This window comes from Urocitellus parryii, chromosome 8 (assembly GCF_045843805.1).
Source record: "Urocitellus parryii isolate mUroPar1 chromosome 8, mUroPar1.hap1, whole genome shotgun sequence".
Classification (NCBI taxonomy): Eukaryota; Metazoa; Chordata; class Mammalia; order Rodentia; family Sciuridae; genus Urocitellus; species Urocitellus parryii.
In genome coordinates, this window is record NC_135538.1 from 62,751,527 (window position 1) to 62,772,634 (window position 21,108).

The window sequence follows — 21,108 nt, forward strand, 5'->3', positions numbered from 1 at the left end:
AAAAAAATGAAAGGAACATTAACAAAAACATGCATAGTTCCATCATTCATGCAAATTTTTTAAATGACTTTTCACTTTTAATCCATACAAAGTATTCCTTTCTAAATCAGTTTTTGTTTTTGTATTTTTTGGTAGAGGTAATATTTATTTTCTCAAGTTTGTAGTCAAACATATTAATTACATATGGTCTCTTCCACACATTTCATAACTACAATGCCTTTTACATTATTATGTTATAGTACTTCAAAATTTCACAATAGCCAAACAAATGTCTCTAAAACAATTTACCTATTTCCCTAATATTGGCCAATTAATAAAATAATGCTTCATTGGTTAGCTTGATTGGTAAATTCTGTTTTTGTTATCATTGGTAATAATTCCATGGAAATTTTTATTTTAGAAAAATCATTAGAAAGCACTAATATAAACACAGTACTTTTTTTCACTTATCTAATTGCTTTGCAATAAACAACTAAGCTAAAAATAAATCAAACACCCTCCCAAATCTACTGTTTGGGCAGGGCTTGGCAAGAATAGTTTAGATAACCACATGAGTTATCTTCAGTAGCACTCAGATGTATCTATATGTCTCAATATGACCTAATACCTGCTTATTCAAAGTATAAATTAGATGCTCCAGAATCTCCTCAGAGTAATACACATGGTATATATTCAGGAAAGGTTTTCTCTATTCACATAATGTGATAAGTTCTGAATGCCTTGAATGGGAGACCAAAAGGTAGGGATGTCACATGTGGTGATGAGGGGCAACTTTGGCATCGCAAGAGTCTTTCTGAGATTGTAGAAAAGAGTTTTACAGACAATCCTAGGTTTGATCTTTTGCCAGTAGCAATTTCTTAATGTAAGGCTAGTTTTCCACCAGGAAAGAATGGAAATTTCTTTTCTTTTTAATTTTTTTTTGAGCCCTCAAAATTCTTATGAAATATGTTTCCTTAGATTTCCATTGAAAACTGATCAGTTCTTTTCTTGGCTTTCTTCTTATCTCTCCCACAGATTAGGTAGCTAGAGCTCAAGTAGCACCTTTGACACATTTTCTGGGAATCTACTAAGCTAGATCTCAAATTTAATTTGACATGTTTCTTATTTTGAAGATGAATGCAAGCATCAATTCTGTCAATAGGAAAAAAAGTTCTTTTTCTTCTAGAGCTTAATAGCATTTCCCCCACCTCTTTAAGCTCTCAATGGCAAACTCTTCCATTTTCTTTAGGCTTCTGTTAATTTTCTCTTCAAAGTCTCACTAGTTGTCTTTGAGGCCTTGAAGCTTATGCTTGCTGCCAAACCCCAAAGGCAAAGGCATGTACTTTTGGATTTTTGTTACAGCAGAATCCCATTTCCAGGTACTAACCTAGTTTGTTACCTATTGCGACATCAACCACTTCTTTTGTTCTTCGATTTGCAAAGCTCACCAGGTATAGCTTGGTCCTTGTGGTATTAAGTGAGGTAGATGGAGGGCAATTTGGTACTGGAAACTCAAATACTATGTAAGCCAAGGCTCTGAATTCCATTCAACATAGAGCTCTTCATGAGCTGCTTGGGCTTTCCGTAATACACTGGCTGGGTTATAAAACCAAGCATCCCAGAAAACCAGGTGTAAACAGTATTACCTTTTATCTTGGAAATGACAGTGTTACTTCTGGTGTAGTCCAACCCCACCACCCCCGCAACTCAAGGAGTGTGAACATAGATCCTGCCTCTTAATAAGTGTCAAAATCACACTATAAGAAGAATATGAGGGCTGTCAGATAAAATTGTGTCCTCCTTTGCATAATGTAATCTGTCATATTCTCACCCATATTCTTGAGAAAAACTAAAAACTTAACTGTTGAAGATGTGAAGTATTGTGATTAGTGAAGTAGCAGTGGCAATTTGTAATTGTTTATTTGAAGGGACAAGTAATGTTGTATGTTTAAGATGGGTCTTTCTGGAGAAGAGATTCAGTAGAGATGAGAGTGAATCGTTTATAGAATATAATTTAAATGAAACTTTGTTATAGCTAACAAGTATATGAAAAAATGTCCATCATCACTATCAGGGAAATGCAATCTAAGACCACAAGGAGGTATCATCTGATAGCTTGAGAATGTCAAAAGGTAGCAAATATTAATGAGAATGTGGAGAAAAGGAAATCTTCATATACTGTTGGTCAGAATGCAAATTAGTGCAGTCATTATGGAAGATAGTATGGATGTTCCTCAAAAAAATAAAAATACATGTTCCAGGACTCCCACTACTAAATATGTGTCCAAAAGATAGGGAATTAGTGTGTCTAAGAGATCTATTTTCCATTTCATTACAGAATTATGCTCAAAAGTCAGGATATAAAATCAGCCTAAGTGTCCATCAACAGATGAGTGCATAAAAATATAGTGCCTATAATATATATATATATATATATATATATATATATATATATATATATAAAATCTTTGAAAGAAGTAAATCTTGTCATTTGTGATACTATGAATGAATATGGTAGACATTATCTTAAGTGAAATAAGCCAAGTGCAGAAAGACAAATACTACATGATATTACTCATATCGTGTAGAATGTAAACATGTTAAATTCATAGGAACAAAGAATAAAATTGTGGGGATATCAGAGGCTAGGTGTGTAGGGTTGAACATATGTTGATTTAAGTACACAAAACATAGGTTAGAAGAAGAAAGTTCAAGAGATATATTGTTCATCATAGTTAATAACCACATATTATAAACTTGAAAATTGCCAAAAGAGATTTTAAGTTTCCTCACTATAAAGAAATGACCAGCATGTGAGGTAAAGAATACCATAAATAGCTTGATTTAACCACTGCACAATGGACATACATTGAAATATCATGTTTTACATCATAAATATGTACAATTTTGTCAATTAAAAATATAGAATTAGTCAAACTGTTGTTTATTTGCTTGTTCCTGAAAAAAAATGAGTGATTTAGGGAGAGTCATGTGGCAGGGGGAATGTTTTCATGTAGGAGTGCAGCATGTTGAAAGTTGTTTATATGAGAAAAAGAGCAAAGCAAAGCACAGATGCTGAGAAAAGTATTTTTGTGAAAGTCAGGTCACAACCTGAGTTGCTTAGGAGTCCAAGTAATTAAATGTGGCAGAGACATTGATAGAGGGGCAATGTTTTCCTCACCTCCATATAAAACGTAGCGATTCCCAGAAGGATTTGGGAACATGGATATCTTTGTTCAGCTTTTGACATGGACCATAAACCATGGCAATCCCGTGACTAGCACATTGATTGTACCACTCTGAGGATTCTCTAGTTGGACTTGATGGCTAAAGACCTCAACTGGACACAGTTGAAGCTGAAAAGAGTAATATCATAGACACCCCTTAGGGATGAAAGTTAACAGAACTTACTTGTGAATTCATATTTTATGCTTCCTTTGGGGGTTCAAGAACAATTCCAGGACAATTCTTCCAGGATAATTTCTGAAAGCAAGATTATATTTATACAACAATTAAGCAAAAAGGCCTCAGATCTTTGTATTGTGGGCAAAAAAATTAATGTGACATCATTTTATACTCATGGCTGAAAGGGCCTGGACATCAGTTTCCACAGCTATGCCAAGGTTGCACACTGTTTCTGCCTCCTTCCTGGAGAGCTGTTACTAGGAATGGCTGTCTTTGATTTATGAAGGATGAATTCCTAGGGAGAAGTAAAACACTGACCACCTTAGAGTGACAATGCCATCTTGGGTGTTTTACTTTTATTTTTTAGTGAACACTGAGCATTTCTGAAGGAAGGTAATGATGTGACTGTGAGATCAGAATGGAGAAGGTACAAAGAAGCTCCCTCCATACTTTTCAGCAGTAAAACCTAAGGATAAACCATTGTTTACAGTTTTAAAATATTTTTGTCAGATTTGTTTTAGTAAAATCTCACTGAAATTCTGGCAATAGGTTGGCTCTTATGCTAGTTTTTGATGGATGTGTCTCTGTGTGCATGTGTTTCAAAAGTCTTTTTATGTTTTAGGAGGAAGTTGGGAAGGGCTGCTGTCCCAGTGCCATTTTAATTGGGAAACATCATCTAAATTTTATGAGGAAAACAGAGAAGAACATTTCTGTCATCTGTCTGAGAACATGATTTTCTATGAATGATAATTGGAACAACCAAAAGACACTTTTTAGACCAAGATAAAATATTATGAAAAAATAATTTGAAAGTACTGTGTTGTTTGTGCTATAAACTCTGTTTTTCATTATTTATTTTTTCTCTGCTTTCTGAGTTATTAAAATCCAGGATTTTAATATTTCCAGTATTCACTTCTATAAAGCCCTCTGCTCAGTTCACAGTGGGACAGGTATTTTAGTAAAAGAGATAACAAAACACCTGAAATGAGGCCATTTCAGGACAGATATTCTATGTGCCAGCCTTTGAGGACAGACATTGCTTTTCAGAGTAGTCATAAATTTGTGTGAACAAGAAGACAAGTCCAGCATAAAGTTTTAAATCACTTCCTGTATACAAACTTCAACAAGAATGCATGAAAACCAAATAAACAATATTGAGAAAATCTGAACCAGCTACCTGAAAAGCGTTACTGTTAGAGAAAGTGTTGTTAAGAAAGAGCAGGCCTTCTTATCAACTCTCAACTTCATCGGACACCAAGTCTAACAGCTTGTAGATTTTTAACCATATTTTATCTCCTTTATCTACTCTGGCCCACCTCCTCTTATTCAGAAGGCTATCTCGTTCTCATCATTCAAGATTTAGCTCAAAAATTTACTCTACATATAAATTTTACCTAACTATTTTGCATAGTTTCCACATGATAATCACTAGCCTTGACAAAGTGCCCTTTCTTTGACACCTAGCAGGAGCAAATAATAATCTCTATCCTCTTTATTGGTTTACTTTTCCAGTCTGCATTGTCTCTATGTCCCCCTATCCCACATACATACATAAACACACACTTAGTGATTAAATCACAAGGTCTTTTGAGACCAAGAGTGATACCAGTCTTTATGCTTCATCATTCATATTCACTGCAATGTCTAACAATAGGTAAATGAGTGCCTGCCTACTCACTTTCCCACAAATGACTCAGTGGGCAAGCAAATAAATTGATGCATATATTCAAGATACAAAAAGTTCTGCTACATTTTCTTTTTATTATCCTAGGTCTTTTTTTTAAAAATGCTGAACAAAAAGGATTTTTCAGACTCTACACAGATATTGTATCATTCTATTATTGAGAAAAGAGATTGAGTTGACAGATGACACAGAGAAAGCAAAACTACAGAAGTATTTTGCTTTTGTCTTTTTCTTCAAGGAGAATGAGTTGCAAATCAGAAAGGGTAAAAATGATGAAGAGGTAAATGTGAGAAGACAGTAGGGAAGTAGTGAGATTCTTTAAATGAATCCAAATCTATATGTTGGGTGAATTTTATCCTACAAAACTGAAATAAGTTACAGATGAGACTGCAAAGCCTCATCTGAAAACCTCTGACAAAAACTTTCTAGACAACCAGAAATGAGAACGTTTTCTCTGTTCTTTGAAAATGTAAAGGAAATAGGCATGGTGGTGAACACCTTAATCCCAGTGGCTTGGGAGACTGAGGCAGGAGGATTGCAAGGGAAGCCTATGCAACTTAACAAGGCCCCAAGCAAGGTGGTGAGATGCTGTCTCATTTTTTTAAAAAAAATAATTAATTAAATTAAAAGGGCTGGGGATGTTTCTCAGTGGTTAAGTCCCTCTGGGTTCAATACCTGGTACGCCCACCAAAATACTATGGAAACTATAAAGTATGACATTGACTTTGATACCATTTCAGAAAGGTTTTTTGTTGTTGTTGTTTTGTTTTTTTATTTTTTTACAAGTTATTTTCTTTGCCCTGGGAAAATAACCTTCATTCACTATGAGTTAGAAATTGTTCACCTAGAATGAATCATTCATTCAAGTTCCTTTTATATTTTCCTTTTTTTAAAAAAAACACTATTATAACAAGATGAGTGAGAAATTTACTGTGGATGTTTTAAATATGAATCTCAGCCATTTTTATCAACTCTGTTAATATTTCCTTGGTGATAAGATGATGTGAGCTATCTTGGTGATAAGACATTTAGATTGCACTGTGTTTAGGTAAGTAGGTTTATAACTGATCAAATGACCATAACTAAATAAACACCTGACATATCATTGTTACCATAGAGGAATAGGGTGACTGTTAGCCATATCTTATAGCCACCATCTTATTTATTTGAATATATACCTAAAAGGACAAGTACTGAATTTATAGATCAAAAATGGTGGGAAAGTTGGCTACTATAACATTCAGATTTTTTTTTAACATTCAGATTTTGAAAGTATATCAGTACTTTAGAAAATTTTTTCAAAAGTAGTTAGGTAAAAGTGAGTTGAAATAAATGTAAGCTGAATAATGAGACTGTGGAGAATAATATGTCTGGTTTCCATTTACATGGGAAAAGCTGTAACATAGCTGGGTATTTATTCCCCTTTTCTAATCTTAAGCATGGCTTGCCCTCCCCTGAAGTGGCGTTGCTAGGCTCTGTACCTCTAGTTTACTCATGTCTGTCTACACAGGAAGAGAGTGCCACTAGATTGAGTGACAGTCACTGGTACTACCATTCCACACCCCACCCCATTCAGTGAGTGAAACTATTGGATAAATATGCCATGATTTCTGAGGATTCCCTTTGTTTGCTCCAACTCCAAGGCCAGTTTGATACAGCGATCCTGGCTTTATCTATTGTGCTCCTCTGCAGATGAAAAAATTTACCCTTTGTCTCCCAGTGTCTAGACTTGGGTCTGTGAGTTGATGGTTGGCATAGCTGAACTTTAAGATAACCTGCTTACCAATTGACAATGACTGAAAATTTATTCTCCAGAAGAAGTAAAACTGAAGTTCTCTTGATTAGAGGTGCTAAGCTCAGGTGAAGAGAACCCACATAATTATACATATGAGAATTTTCATCCTGAAATTCTTTTTAGCTGGGAGAACCCAGTATATTTAAGCTTTTCCTCATGTGCTAGAGCCAGTTTCTTCAGAGAAATTCCTTCCAGTATCTGCCTCTATGGAATAATCCTGGTTGCTAGCATTTTGGAACTTGGGTGGAGGAAAAAGCTGAAGATTTCAACCTTCAGGATAAAACTCTCACCACTTGTGATTTCAATGTGTCACTCCTGACCTTAATTGTTTAGCACCCTTGAATCCAGGGAACCTCAGTTTTATTTTTTCCAAAGAATAACTTCCTTGTCATCTTCCAGTTGGTAAGGAGGAGAATATTTTGGGGTTCTAATCGCTTTCTAAATAAACTTTTTAACCACACTTTGAATAGTTAGCCCTATCTTCATCTATGCTTTCAGAAATATCTGTCATTATCTACATTCTGAACCTATTGAGAATTTTTTAGTCCTATGTAGGTAAGGTTGCTTCTTGGCTTCTCCCACAATTAATTTAGGATTTATCTTTTCAGATTTTTTAAATCAGTTACAACCTCTCCATCTCCTTGTTAGTTGCTGCCACTGTCTCTTTCCGATCTTCTTTGTTTCCATGAGTTCCTGTCTTTTCCATTTCTTTCCTGTGATTATAGTAAGGCTATTATAACTGGTCAAATGACCATACCCAAAATTATTGTCTTCAGATACCATATGCATGAAACTAATGCAGGTAACCAGCCTGCCATCCTTGGTTGCTGTTTCTATTTTATCGATGATTCATTATGTTCTTGTGACCTGAAGCAAGAGTGAAGCCTGCATTCAATGACTAGCAATTGTGACTGAGATTTATGCTTTGACCTCCTTCCCACTAAACATAGAACTTCCTATTGCTTTTAGTAATTTCAACCATAATATAGTTATTGTTACCATCATCTTTCAATCTATGGATATACATAAATAAAATTAATTAATATCAAAACTAAAAATGTTATTTCCTTATTAGTACCTCCCTTCCTTATGAAATCAGTGTCTAGTGAAAATAGTTCCATTCCTTTCATGGAGGAATTGTTTTTCAAAGTTAGCACTTAAAATGTCAATTGGAAACAATTTTTATTTTGAACTACAATAATATTTTCATTGTCTTTATTTTATAGTTTTCTTCCATTTATAGGAAGTAATAGTGGTGTTTTATTCATGGTAATAACATTAAAAATTATTTTTCAAAAAAATATTTAGGTGCAAAAGTGGAAAATATTTAAGGAAAATTGTCAAGACTAAAGAAGTAGCATTCAAATATGGCAAAATCATGATGAAGATAGGAAAACGACTTTGGTAATGCTGGGATAATATGGTATTCATACAGTGTCCATAAGGAAAATTGCATATGAAAAATAATACCAATACTAGTGCAAAACAAAGGAATGAAAACCATCTTATTTGTGCTTAGTCTAATGTTCAGCTTATAGTAGTTATCCAAATATTTGTTGCTTATGAGGAGGAAAAGTAGAAGGAAGTGAATGAAGACTTTCAACCTAAAGAATAGATGATGTAGGAGGGAAGGTGACTGCTGTCTTCAAATCTGTGAAATGAAGGATGTAGGCAAGTGTAGAGGTGTGGGCTTCAATTTGAGTGCAGAGTTAGGGAATTGTAAGTTATGTGAAGACACATTTTGGTTAAATTTTGGACAAACATCAAGAATTCATGCATCTAAAATGAATATGTGCTTTTGAAGTACTGAGTTATCAATCATTAGAATTGTTGGAGCAGTGACTAGATAATGATACTACAGGATCTGTTGTCAAAGAAATAATCATATTCAGACAGTGGCTGGCTGTCAGAAGAATCTTTAGGAAACATTGGGAAATCAGGTTCTGGTACTCAACCCACACCTACTGAGTTAATTCAGGTACTGATGATCTCTAAGTTGTCTTCCCTCTTTTCTCTGAATTCAGGATTGGATGGACTTCTAGGGGAAGTGCACAGCTGTGCCCCAGCAATAGCAAAAGTTTCCAATTTTACCTGGACATGATCCCAAATCATCAAGTTTTGATATCTCTAAATCTCATTACTTATCTTTGATGGATAACTAATCAATTTCACAGTTATAATCAGAATGTCAAAAATGAAATTTATTACTACATTATATTATCAGATTGTTTTAAGTGGTATGAAAGAAATAAATGAGGCTTTATGTCAGTAGAGATCATGGAAGGTCTTCCCAAGCAGGTGATATTAGAACTGAGTCCCGAAAGATAAGGAGATGGCCAGACACATTGCTGGCCAAACAGTGTCCTGGCAGAGATAAGCAAATGTAAAGGCCCTTATCTAAGAGTTTTAAGAAACTGCTAACTGTATCAAGTGTGGCAAGAGAAGCTGGCCCTGCCTATCTGTGTAGGCTTGGAGGTGTATCTGCAAAGTGAGCTTGAGGAAGTGGGGAAAAAGCTCAAGTACATGTGGAAAAATAAGAATTCATACCACATTTGAATCAAATATATGATATGTCAAGATCATTGTATTGTCTTGAGCAACTAAAAAAATAAAAGAATGTAGTGGGGGACCTGCCATATAGGTGCTATAGGCCATGGCTCATAGCAGGTTATGTGTTCCCTCCTTTACTTCCCACTGGCATTATGCACAATTCTGTTAGAACCAACACACATTTTTGTAATTTCCTTATTTTTTGACCCATTTGTATGAAAGGCTACAAGTCCCTTAAAGTCAAAATTCATTTAATTTTCATTTAAATGCCTCTCATTCTATCATCTAAAAGAATGCCAGTTATCTATTAGAAGAAGTGCTCATAATAGTGGTTAATAGAAAAACCTAAGAGAAACTGGATAAAGCATATTCTCTGTGCTGATCCAAATTTAGGATGGCCATTGATGGCCTGAGATTCTTGCAGAAGTATCCTGATAATTAACATGGTATATAATGATCATTGAGCTGATATTTTATCAATATTAATAGACCATAAATAATGTAATTTGGTTTTTAAAAGTCAGTTGATTTAATCCACCACAGAACTTAACACCATGGATCATTTTAATGTAAGAAGGTTTGAGTATTCAGCTTTTTATTATCCTTGTTCTTACTCCCTCTTATTTTATTGAATTTTACTTTATTTCTAATTCTACACATTTGACTCATGAGTAGAATCATACAATTTGTCTTTCTGTGATTGGCCATTTCACTTATAATGTCTTTAAGGTTCCTCCACATTGTCTCTTTTCAGGTCAAATGATATCCCATTGTATGTATTTATTTTCTGTATTCACTGATGAATATGTATTTCTATATCTCAAATATTGTGAATAGTGATGCAATGGATGTGGGAATGCTAATCTTTGAGATCCTGATTTCAATTATTTGTGTTAAATACTCAGATGAAGCATATAATAGTTCAAGTTTTAATTTTTTGAGGAGTTTTCACACTGTTTTCTACCTCCACCATTTTGTAGTTCCGTTAACAGTGTAAAAAGTGCCAATTTTTCCACATTCTCACCATCATTTGTTTTCTTTCTTTTTTCCTTCCTTCCTTCCTTCCCTCCCCCTCCCCCTCCCTCCCTCCCTCCCTCCCTCCCTCCCTCTCCCTCCCTCCCTCCCTCCCTCCCTCCCTCCCTCTCTCTCTCTCTCTCTCTTTCTTTCTTTCTTTCTTTCTTTCTTTCTTTCTTTCTTTCTTTCTTTCTTTCTTTCTTTCAACAGCTAGCCTGACAAGTGTGAGGTGATAACTTACTGTGGTTTTGATTTGAATTTCTCTGATGATTAGTGATATTGAGCATTTTTACATGGCCCTATTGACCAATTATATTTCTTATTTTGATATCTGTCTGACTGTTTTGACTGGGGCTATGCCAGGGGCTAATTGTAATCAAAGATGCCACTTTCAAGTGGAATATGGAGTCAGAAAGGCATGGAATAGAGGAATCTTGGCTCTGTCATACACAGTAACAGTAAAAATTATTTAATTCCTTTAAGGATACTTTCTTTATCTACAAATTATACTACCCTTTCAAAATTAAAATATAGTTAAAAGAAATGATGTTCACATAGTATTTAGCTATCATTAGCATTTTTGGAGTACTATATAAATGTGAAATGATATTATTTTCATAATTTAAAAAATACAGCATTTAAGATTGACCTCAGGGGTTTATAAACCAAATGATTAAAATTTATACAAAAAACTAACAAGATTCTAGAAGCTCAAGAAAAATAGATTAACTAGCAGGCAATAATAAAGTAATTCATTTACATCATGTCAAAGATGACTGAAAATAAAACTTTATGGAAGAGCATATTTTTATAAAAAAAATCTTTGCTTCAGAGTTTTCTGATAAATATTCCTTTTGGCCTGAGAACTACATAGTTGATTTCTGCATGAAACTGAATATTTTTTGAAAGTTAGGGCTAAATTAGTTGAGTTATTTTTGCATGATGAAAGCGTGAAAACAAAACACCTTTTTTGCTAAAATATTATCTGGTCCTCGTTTCAGCCCAGAGGACTGAAAATACTATGAAATTAAAATTTCAAATGTGGGAAGGAAATTCTATAATATTTGGTAATTCTTGCCCCAAAATGTTCAAAGTTATTTTTGCTCCAAAATCTGGAACTGAACATGCACTTAACAATTTATTTCAACTCATACTGTTAGAAGCTGGCCCTGCCTATCTGTGTAGGTTTGGAGGTGTATCTGCAGTCTCTCTCTTTTCTTTAGAAAAAGTTGAGTGAACTGGTAAAAGTAAAAGTCAAAATAGTTGTCTCGTATACTTTTAAGATACACAATTGTAAAAATTTTAAGGAAATAATAAATCTTGTACATTTTAAACCTGGACATATTAAATGCTATGTCATCAGTATTCAAGGTAAAGGTGTACATGGGTAGAGATATTGTTGAGGAAGAAAAAAGCATGTCATTATTGAACATCTTTAAATAATTTTATGGCACCAAATAATTTTACCCTGGAATCTATAGAACAATAGGATTATAATGAGTTTTCTGTATCAAGTGGAATGAGATAATTTTGCACTGGCACTTGTTGAAAAATGCCACAGACTTTGCCATGACCATCCTGTTATGTGGGATAAACAGCAGTGACCGGTTGGGTTTTCATATTAGAGGAAAATGTGCTTCATATGGCTGAATGGGTTGGGCACTGAGGAATTGTGCTAATGTGGTTTCACTTGCTCTACTTTTCTATTTCCTTATTTAAGCATCTTAAATTTCAGTGGAACATGAATTTAGCATACATCTTGCATTTGATTAGATCACATTTTATGTTTTTTTATGCATTTTAATCCAAGTTTGGCTCTGTGAACCTTACCATCTGTCTGGAGTTGTCATTGCATTTATATTTAATTTTAATTTACCCCATTATATTTCTGACTAAAAGTGGTTTTATTTTTGGCAACTTCCTCACCTAGTGTCTTGTCTCTCTCCCTTCAGTTTGCCACAATGTATCCAAAGAAGACCTTCTCAAGCATCAACTTGGTCACAGTATTCCTACTTGAATCACATTGTCTTTGAAGTCCATATTCTTTAACTAGACTCAAAAGATCATGCTTCAGCCCAACCCTTTAAATATATTCTTGCAATTTCTTGTTTCATATGCTATGCTTTTGAGTATTCCTTCTGATCCTCTAATTATGGTCTCTTTTGCCTCTGGGCTCTTCCCTTCTTCTGGAACCATTTATCTCACACTCTACTTCAAGAAGTTCTATAAACTCCTTTATTTTAGCTTACTAGGAATTTCTTCCAGGAGCCCTTAACTTTTACCTGTACTACATAATACACACCATTTAGTGGATGAAAAAGAAATTGCATAAGGTAATGAAGAATGTCCCCTCTGAGACTAGAAGTTCCAGGACAAAGCAAATACTATCTACCTTATGTACCATTAGGTCCTTCCTATTACTTTTGAGTCTGGGACCTAATAATGTCTCAATAAGTATTTGATAAAGATCTGGATAAATGAATAAGAAAAACTCCTTAGAATATTGTATGCATATATTGTATGCATATATTATTTATCAAAGTACTTATTAAATATATAGAACTCTAAAAAATAATCTAAGTGTATAACTGAAGCCAAAATTACATGTAGACTATAATCTATTCTCTAGGTACAGCTTCTTGAACTGTTGCATTTTGTGGGCTAATAAATGGTAAATGCAGTAAAATTATCTCAAATAATAAGATGTGCTTTGTAATTGATTTAGACATTGTTATCTAAGTTTCAGTTCTTTATGATAATGCTTCATTGCATCTAAAATAAATAGTTACTGAGATTTAAAAATCAATATTCCAATTAGAAGCTTATTACACATAAATCTACAAAACTGCAGAAATTTAAATTTATGGCCTTCTACAAATGCCTCTAGGAATCAGAAAGCTTATGAAATACAATTCAGTGGCTTGTAAACCCAAAATGAGAAATATAGCTCCAGTCATAGGTAAGGTCTTTGGAGATCTTCTGTATCCAACCCTGCTGACAACAAATGTTGACAGTTGCCAGTCTTTTCTCCTGGTAGAAAACAAAAATTTTGCTTAGCTGTGGTCCCACAGAAAAAAAATAACTATGAATTTTGGAGTTATCCGGGAAATCTCTTGTTCAATAATTTCACATTTATGAGAATTAGATTCCAGCTAGTCTTATTAATATCTTTATCATCATTGTGGTAGTCAGAAATTCTATGTTATTCTAATGGGTGCCTGTTTGCACAATAGGCTTTAAACAGTTTATACATTTAACAAATATTTATCAGGCATGCATTTTGTGATATATACTATGTTAAGAGTTGAGAATATAATAATGAATAAAACAAAGCAATAAACACATATATTATAGATGGTTGTGGAGGGCTGTGAGGGAAATGGAGTGATGGGCTAGTGTATAACAAGAGGCAGTGAGGTGGGAGTGAAATTTAAGGCAGCTGGTTAGGAATGCCTCTTAGAAGAGGTGATTTTTGAGCTAATAATCAGAGAAAGGAATCACTGCAAAATCTGGAGAAACACATTTTATGCACAGAAAATGGTGAGTGCAAAGTTCCTCTGTGGAAAGGGCTTGCTGTATTTGAAGTTAAGAAAGGAGACTCATATAACTGGAGGAATGTATCAGAAGAATAGTGCATGAATTAACTTGGAAAGGCACTCAGAACTCAGATGCTATGAAGATGATGGGAGTTTGGATCTTATTCTAAAAACAAGGGAAACCCTGGAAAGTTTTTCTGCAAGAAAGTAACATTTTATTTAAATTTATAAAGCTTCATTGTGGCTGCTGTATGGAAAATGGATAATAGAGGAGCAAGAACGGAAGCAGAGAGACCATGTAGAATGTCATTTTTATAGGTCAGGTGTGAAATATGACAGTTAAGAAGTTCAAATATATATTCTGGAGACAGAATTGATAGGACTTGTTCAAGGGCTGGGTATGAAGGGTGAGGCAAAGAGAAGAATCAAGGATGACTGTCAGGTTTTGTGATTTAAACAACTTGGTAGAGAGTGGTCTCATTGCAATGAAAAAGCCTGGGGAAAGAACAGGCATCAGGATAAAGAAAAGTTTAACAGATACATACACCTGAAGACACTTGCTGATTCAAAGACAATCAGACCACAGGGGAGAATCTTGGTAGGATAACCAAGCAGGAAGACGGTAATAAGTGCTTTGTGTCTGTAAGTGGAAGATACATTACTTACCCACTGGTAGGGAATGTGTGCTTTGGATTGTATGTAATGCAATAGTGACAGATTTATATCCAGAATCCCTCAAGAACAGCATCTGCATTTACCAGCCCAAGAATAGGGACTTACAAAACTGTTTTGGTTGTGACATTCTGATCGCTGGCTGAAGAATCCCTCTAAGGTCGCATTCTCTAAGTCATTAATGAAACTGGATCTGAGATTCTTTCACCTATTTGCCTCCTTAAAAAATTTCTTTCCTTCTAGTACTATTCCAAAAAGATGGTCTATTGCATTTTTAAATTACAGATCTATAGCAATATGTTTTTAAAAGAGCATCTGGTTTATTTCTCACTGAGAGCTTGTGCTAAGAAGTGAGAAACATGGATCAAATCAGCACCAAAGAGAGACTGTGAATAGTTTAGTTAATGATTGGAAAAACATATATACTTTATTTAATTTATGTGCCACCATCACTAGTTATTTAAAACAAAAACTTTGCTGTGCATCAAAGGACAAAATTTGGAGTAATTTTTCTGCCCCCAATATTATGTTTCTCACACAGAAATTTTCCATGATAAAATGTCAAGATTATAACAGGGCATCTCTTTTGATCAAATAGTTTAAGTTTTCACCTGGGTTTTTCACTTTCTTTTACTTATTAATCATGAAACAGGATCTGTGTTTACTATTTCAAGACAGGGTGAAGGCAGAATTTGCTTGCAAACAATTTCCTCCCTGATACACTTCAAATCCTAGAGCTTTAGGCCAGTTTTGCTAAGTATCCTGTAGAGACATCTGGGGTGGAAGAGAAAGAGACAGACATTGGGCCCTGGAGGTGCTTGAAATAGGATGACCATATAAAATACATGTCATTCAGTTAAATTTTGATTTCAGATAAACAATGAGTACTTATTTAGAATAAATGTTTCAAATGTAACATATTATATATTAAAATGTCATTTGTTACTTATTTGAAATTAAATATAATCATATGTCCTCTAGGTTTTCTGTTGTTTTTTTCTGTTGAATCTGACAACCTATAATGAAAGACACTTAAAGAGAGAAGCAGAAACCTCCATCTATGCAGAGAGGGAGAAAAGTTGGACCTTAGGCCCTATCCTAGCAATGTGTGTCAGATAATTGGAAAGAACTTTAAGGAGAATGCATAGATGTAGTATCTGTGGAACACAATGTTTGTATGTATATTTATTAAATTTATATTTTCAGTAGTTTGAGTATAATTTCTTAAACTTACAACTACTTCCCATACAAAATTATATATCATGTAATTTCATTAACAATATCTTTGTATTATATTTATACATAAAAGGCTACCGGATGTAGATCATTTGTATATAATATCAAACTTAAAACTACAGGCAGCATTCTATTGTCTTTGCACATATACCATTATGAGCAAGTCTGATATATGCCTGATTTTTCTAACCTTATAAGTAACCTATGTGTCTATCTACTTATTTTCCCAATTTGTTCTTTCTCCTTGAAGTTATTGATATTTGACTGAACTTGAACATGTCTAAGTATTTGTGTTTTCTAATTCTTCAGGATGACCCTGCTATCTAGGCCTATTTTTCCCAAAGTCACTGTTTCTAAACTAAAGGGACGCTTCTTGTGCCATTAATTGCACCATCAGAACCCTGCTCTAGGGTGATTGCTCAGTAAATTGGAACTGTTTGCTTCTCTGCCTGTTCCAACAGCCAATGTTCTCTAACTCTCTGCTTTTGGGGGCTGCTCCATTCCTTGAATATCAATTCATACTAGTTTTCTTCTTTTGCTTGACAATGAAACCTCCCTGTGCCAGAGGTAGTCAAGGAACTCTAAGTTACCATTATGAACAGGGGCCACTTGCTTTTTATGCATATTTTTTGTCCTCTATGTCATCATAATAGAAACTGTTAACTCAAATTGGTTTGATGTCAGTGAAGGAAACCAATTAAGTTTCTCTTCCCAGCAGAAAGTTCCAGTTAGATAATAAGAACAGAATAGCAACCAGAGTGCCATCTTCAGGTGTTTACCTTATATTTGTTAAATGAATAAATGAGTAGGGAATTGAATGGATGAGTGAACTTAGATGGCATCTAGATCTGGCCTCAAAAGTCCCTATAATAGGTAATATTATAATGGGTAATCTGATAAATAAGCTATGCATTTAATTAGCCTGACAATGGGATGGGCTACTGCAAAAGCTTATTCCTACTTCAATTAAGCAAAGTTTATGAATGAGTTCCATTAAGCCTCTAAATAAACTCAGTGGAGAGATCCAGCTCTTGCAGGACTCTCATAGTCAGCCTGAACCTGCTTCCTCAAAAAGTAAAGTTTGCATTTATGGTCTCTGAGTCCCAGGGATCCACATTTTCTTTTAAGAAGTAAAAACCTTTTTATGTTCATTGAACTAAAAGTACTGCTTTTCTCATTTGAGGCCATGCTGATTCCAAGTCTTTCTTCTGTTGCCTTCTAAATCCTGCAGAAATTCACATAAAGGGTTTACCTTATGTTGTAAGAATATATCCCTTATTGTTCAAATTCCAAACTACTATCCTAATCCCTCAGAGCTGAGTCAGTCTTTGGTATTGTCTGGTATGACAGATTCTACTGTTCTACCCACTTATTGCTAGGTTTCTTTATTCTGATAATCCAAGAGTCTCATATAGTTCTCTAACCACCAAGCAGAGGGCATTAGTAGTAGATGAAGAACCTCTGACTTAACAGAAAGCAGTCTTCTTGCCTGTCACTTCCCAATGGAAAAATTTCTTTCCTCAGTGGTACCTGGCTTTAACTAAGGTTTCCAAACTTGTCCTGGAAACATTTAAATAGGAGGCAACAACTCCAGAGGGTAGCCTTAAGGCTAAGGGTAAAGGCCATCTTGTTGAATTGTCTCCAGAGCCCAAGAATGTTCACATCCCACAAGATGATGGAGGAGCTTATGATAGCCTAGGAACTAGAGGTATAGGATAAGATAGCCCTTCCTTCCTTGGTTATTTCCTTGACAAACATTAGCCTCTCAGGATTACAAAACAAAGGTTCAAAACATATTCAAGAAGTCCATCTCATTCATCTTCCCAGATCCTCTGAACAGAAGTTAAATTAGATTCTAGTGATCCTGATGCTGAATTTAGGGCTAACTCATCACTAGAGGAAACCAAAAGTACAAAGGAACTAGTCTTCCACATACACACATAAGAGAGAGAGAAAGATGAAGTTTTGTTCTGGTTACTTTTCTGGAAGGAGCAAACCCTGGAAAACTTTCCATTTCCCAAGCAAATAGGAAATACCAGAAATTCAAGATAAGATATTAATTCATCAATTTTGTAGTATAGATTTAGTGGTTAATTTATCTGAAAGTAGCTAGAGCCATGCAACTCCATATCTGGTCAGGTGTTTATGCAAGTTGTTAGAGAACTTGCCTTTATTAAATAATACATCGTTTTCATATCCACTAAGAATCATCTAAGGCTTTGATGCCCAAAACTCCATAAATCCTTTTTTTTTCCTGTTTCTTGTCTCTTCCTGATTATTCTCCTAAAATAAAGAGAGGAAGGATAACATCTCTCTTGTGAGAGATGGGCGTCTAAATAATTTCTGTAGCACTACTATGTGAGAGAAGGGAAGAAAATGTAAGAAGTACTTTTTTAGCATTTGGAGGAACCAAGATAGTGATATGGAAGTAAGGAAATAGCGATAGAGGCATGTTTACACCTTTAAAAACACAAGCTCCTTTGTTTATCAAATAAGGATGTGTAGTTTTTAAAGCCCATTTTTAGTTTTTCACCCATTGAAGAGCTTCTTTGTCTTGTGGGGCCTGTTTGAGAGAAAAGGGAAATTGTAACAGTTCCTAAATGCACTTGTTTGTGCATTGAAATCACTAGGAGAACTTCAAAAATATTGACGGCTCTGTCCTTCCCTTTTGTCAAATACAGTGATTTAGTTAGTATGTGGTATTATATTGGTTTTTGAAATGTCTAAATTCCCAGGTAATTTTAATGTGAAAATAACTTTGGCAATTGCTGCTATAGTGGTATTTAACCAGTGGCCAGAAAACATCAAAATCACCTGGAAAGGTTAAAAGAATACATATGCTTGAGCATATGTCTTAGACCTCTTGAGTTGAACCTCCTGGTGAAAGGTTTGAACTCCTCCAGTGGTTTCTCTGCACCCCTGTTCAAGAACTGCTGCAGACAGCAGTGATTATGGGTAACAGCATCTTCATTAGCATGGCTATTACCTGAATAAATAGACTGTAACAAATGCCTGGAGCACCTTCTTTAGCTCTCTCTAGGATTCCATGCCTCACACCCTCTTTTACATTTTGAACTTATCATAATTCATTGCCTAAATGCTTTCATTTAACACTCACAGCCACCTGACTATTTTCTACTCTGCAGTTCCCTTAGCACATGCATCCTCTTCTGGTAGTTCTGTGCTGCATCCACCTTAACATGCTTCCTTTAAGTATGCTCAAATTCCACATGCAAGACGACTAACTCCTTCTTCATACTCACTTACCCTGCAGACATATCAGCCCATCAAGAAGTCAAATTTTAATCAGTGAAATAGGCCAAATATAATTATAATATGTAGAATTCTTTATCCACAATTTTATTTTTACCTTTCTAATAAAACACCTATTTTTCCTATTAGTTATAAATCAACTTCGCAATTTAGATACTTGTGGTTTAGTTGAAAAATTATGTTAAGAGTGAATCAGGATTAAGTATTTTGATAATTTTTTATTAAAACCTCAAAGCAAATCACTATAAATAGCATTTCTTAAAAGAATATTATTTAATTTGCAATGTGATTTTACTAGGAGAAAAAGACTTTTTCATCTTCCTGGATATTCTATTTTTGACAAAACTTAGTTATTAAAATAAGGGGAAACAATAGAAATGGTAATATTTCACAAACTAATATGAAGTAATTTTGATTAAAGCTCTTCTAATAACTATTCATAACTATGTCTTACAATATAGAATTTAACTGAATTGCAAATATGAGATAAAAAACTCAACCATAAAATATATAGAATTCTTAACAAATTCAAAAATTGGTTGTTTTTATTTCCTGCTTCTGTTAGTGATATGTAGGTTAGGAAATTAATATTTGTTTAGTACTATATCTTGAAATATCCTCCATCCATGTGAGATGTCTACTTCAGTTTCAGCTTAGAAAATTCAGTAAGTAGGGCTGGGGTCATGGCTCAGTGGTAGAGCACTTGACTTATTCGCATGAGACTCTGGGTTCAATCCTCAGCACCACATAAAAATAAATAAATAAATAAAAATAAAGATATTTTAAAAATCAGTAAGTAATATTTTTTGACTTCACTAGGAAGTATATGAGGCATAGCTCAAATTTTTTGTAAAATGACAGTATCACATCAATAATAATAAACAACTAATAGAGGTCATTTCTTTTGAAAATATTTATTTTTTAGTTGTAATTGGACACAATTCCTTTATTTTATTTATTTATTTATTTTTATGTGGTGCTGAGGAACCCAGGGCCCTGCACGTGCTAGGTGAGCACTCTACTGCTGAGCCACAACCCCAGCCCAAGGTGGGGGAGTCATTTCTTTTAATGATATTTCTCGTTCTCCAAAAAGAAAAAAAAATGCAAAATCTAAGTGGAACTGAATGTAAAAATAAATAAATAAATAAATAAATAAATAAAATAAGTAACATTCTTTTTTCTAACTTTGGAACAAAAACTATATATTTAACTATACTCACTGATGCCAAATATTAATTCTATTGAGAAATTGCAGGATGCCAAACATTAGTTCTCCTGAGAATTTTTATTGAATCCACAGTTTAGGATTACATCACATATTAGCAGCACCATTATTTAATCATATTATTAGAATACTCAAAATTTTTCTGCTTTTTTTTGGCATCCAATTTATAAAATTGTATGCTTGAAATGGGTGGGATGTTTTAACCATCAACCAGTTTATCAAGAGTGAAGGTAGAAAGAATGTTATTTGGCTAGTTATTCTGACTTGAGGTCATGGCATTTCTTAAGCAAACTTGGGACATATCACAATTCCTGTTTTTTTACTTTGATTACCTTTCCCCACTGAAAGTACATTCAAAAGAAAAAGTAGAATGAGACTGAGGAATTGCTTCCAGTCTATTTATAATATATTTGTTTAGAAATCCAAAAATGGTCAATCTAGAGTTTGTCTACATGACCATGAATGAAAAAAACAAATGTAGTTTTGGTCCATGAAATTTTATCAATATTAGTCAGTCCCATGAATATAATTGCAAAGAGAAGTCAATTTTTTGTATTTTATTTCTCTTCCACATGGAGGTTTTTTTCTTTTAATGCAAGTAGTCCAAAATTTTCATATTAATGGAATTCTCCTATAGCTTAAATGAATCATTGTTATGAGATTTATTTAATCATCTTTTTTGCTACTGTGACCAAAAGACCTGACAAGAACAATCAGAGGAAGAAATGTTTATTTGGGG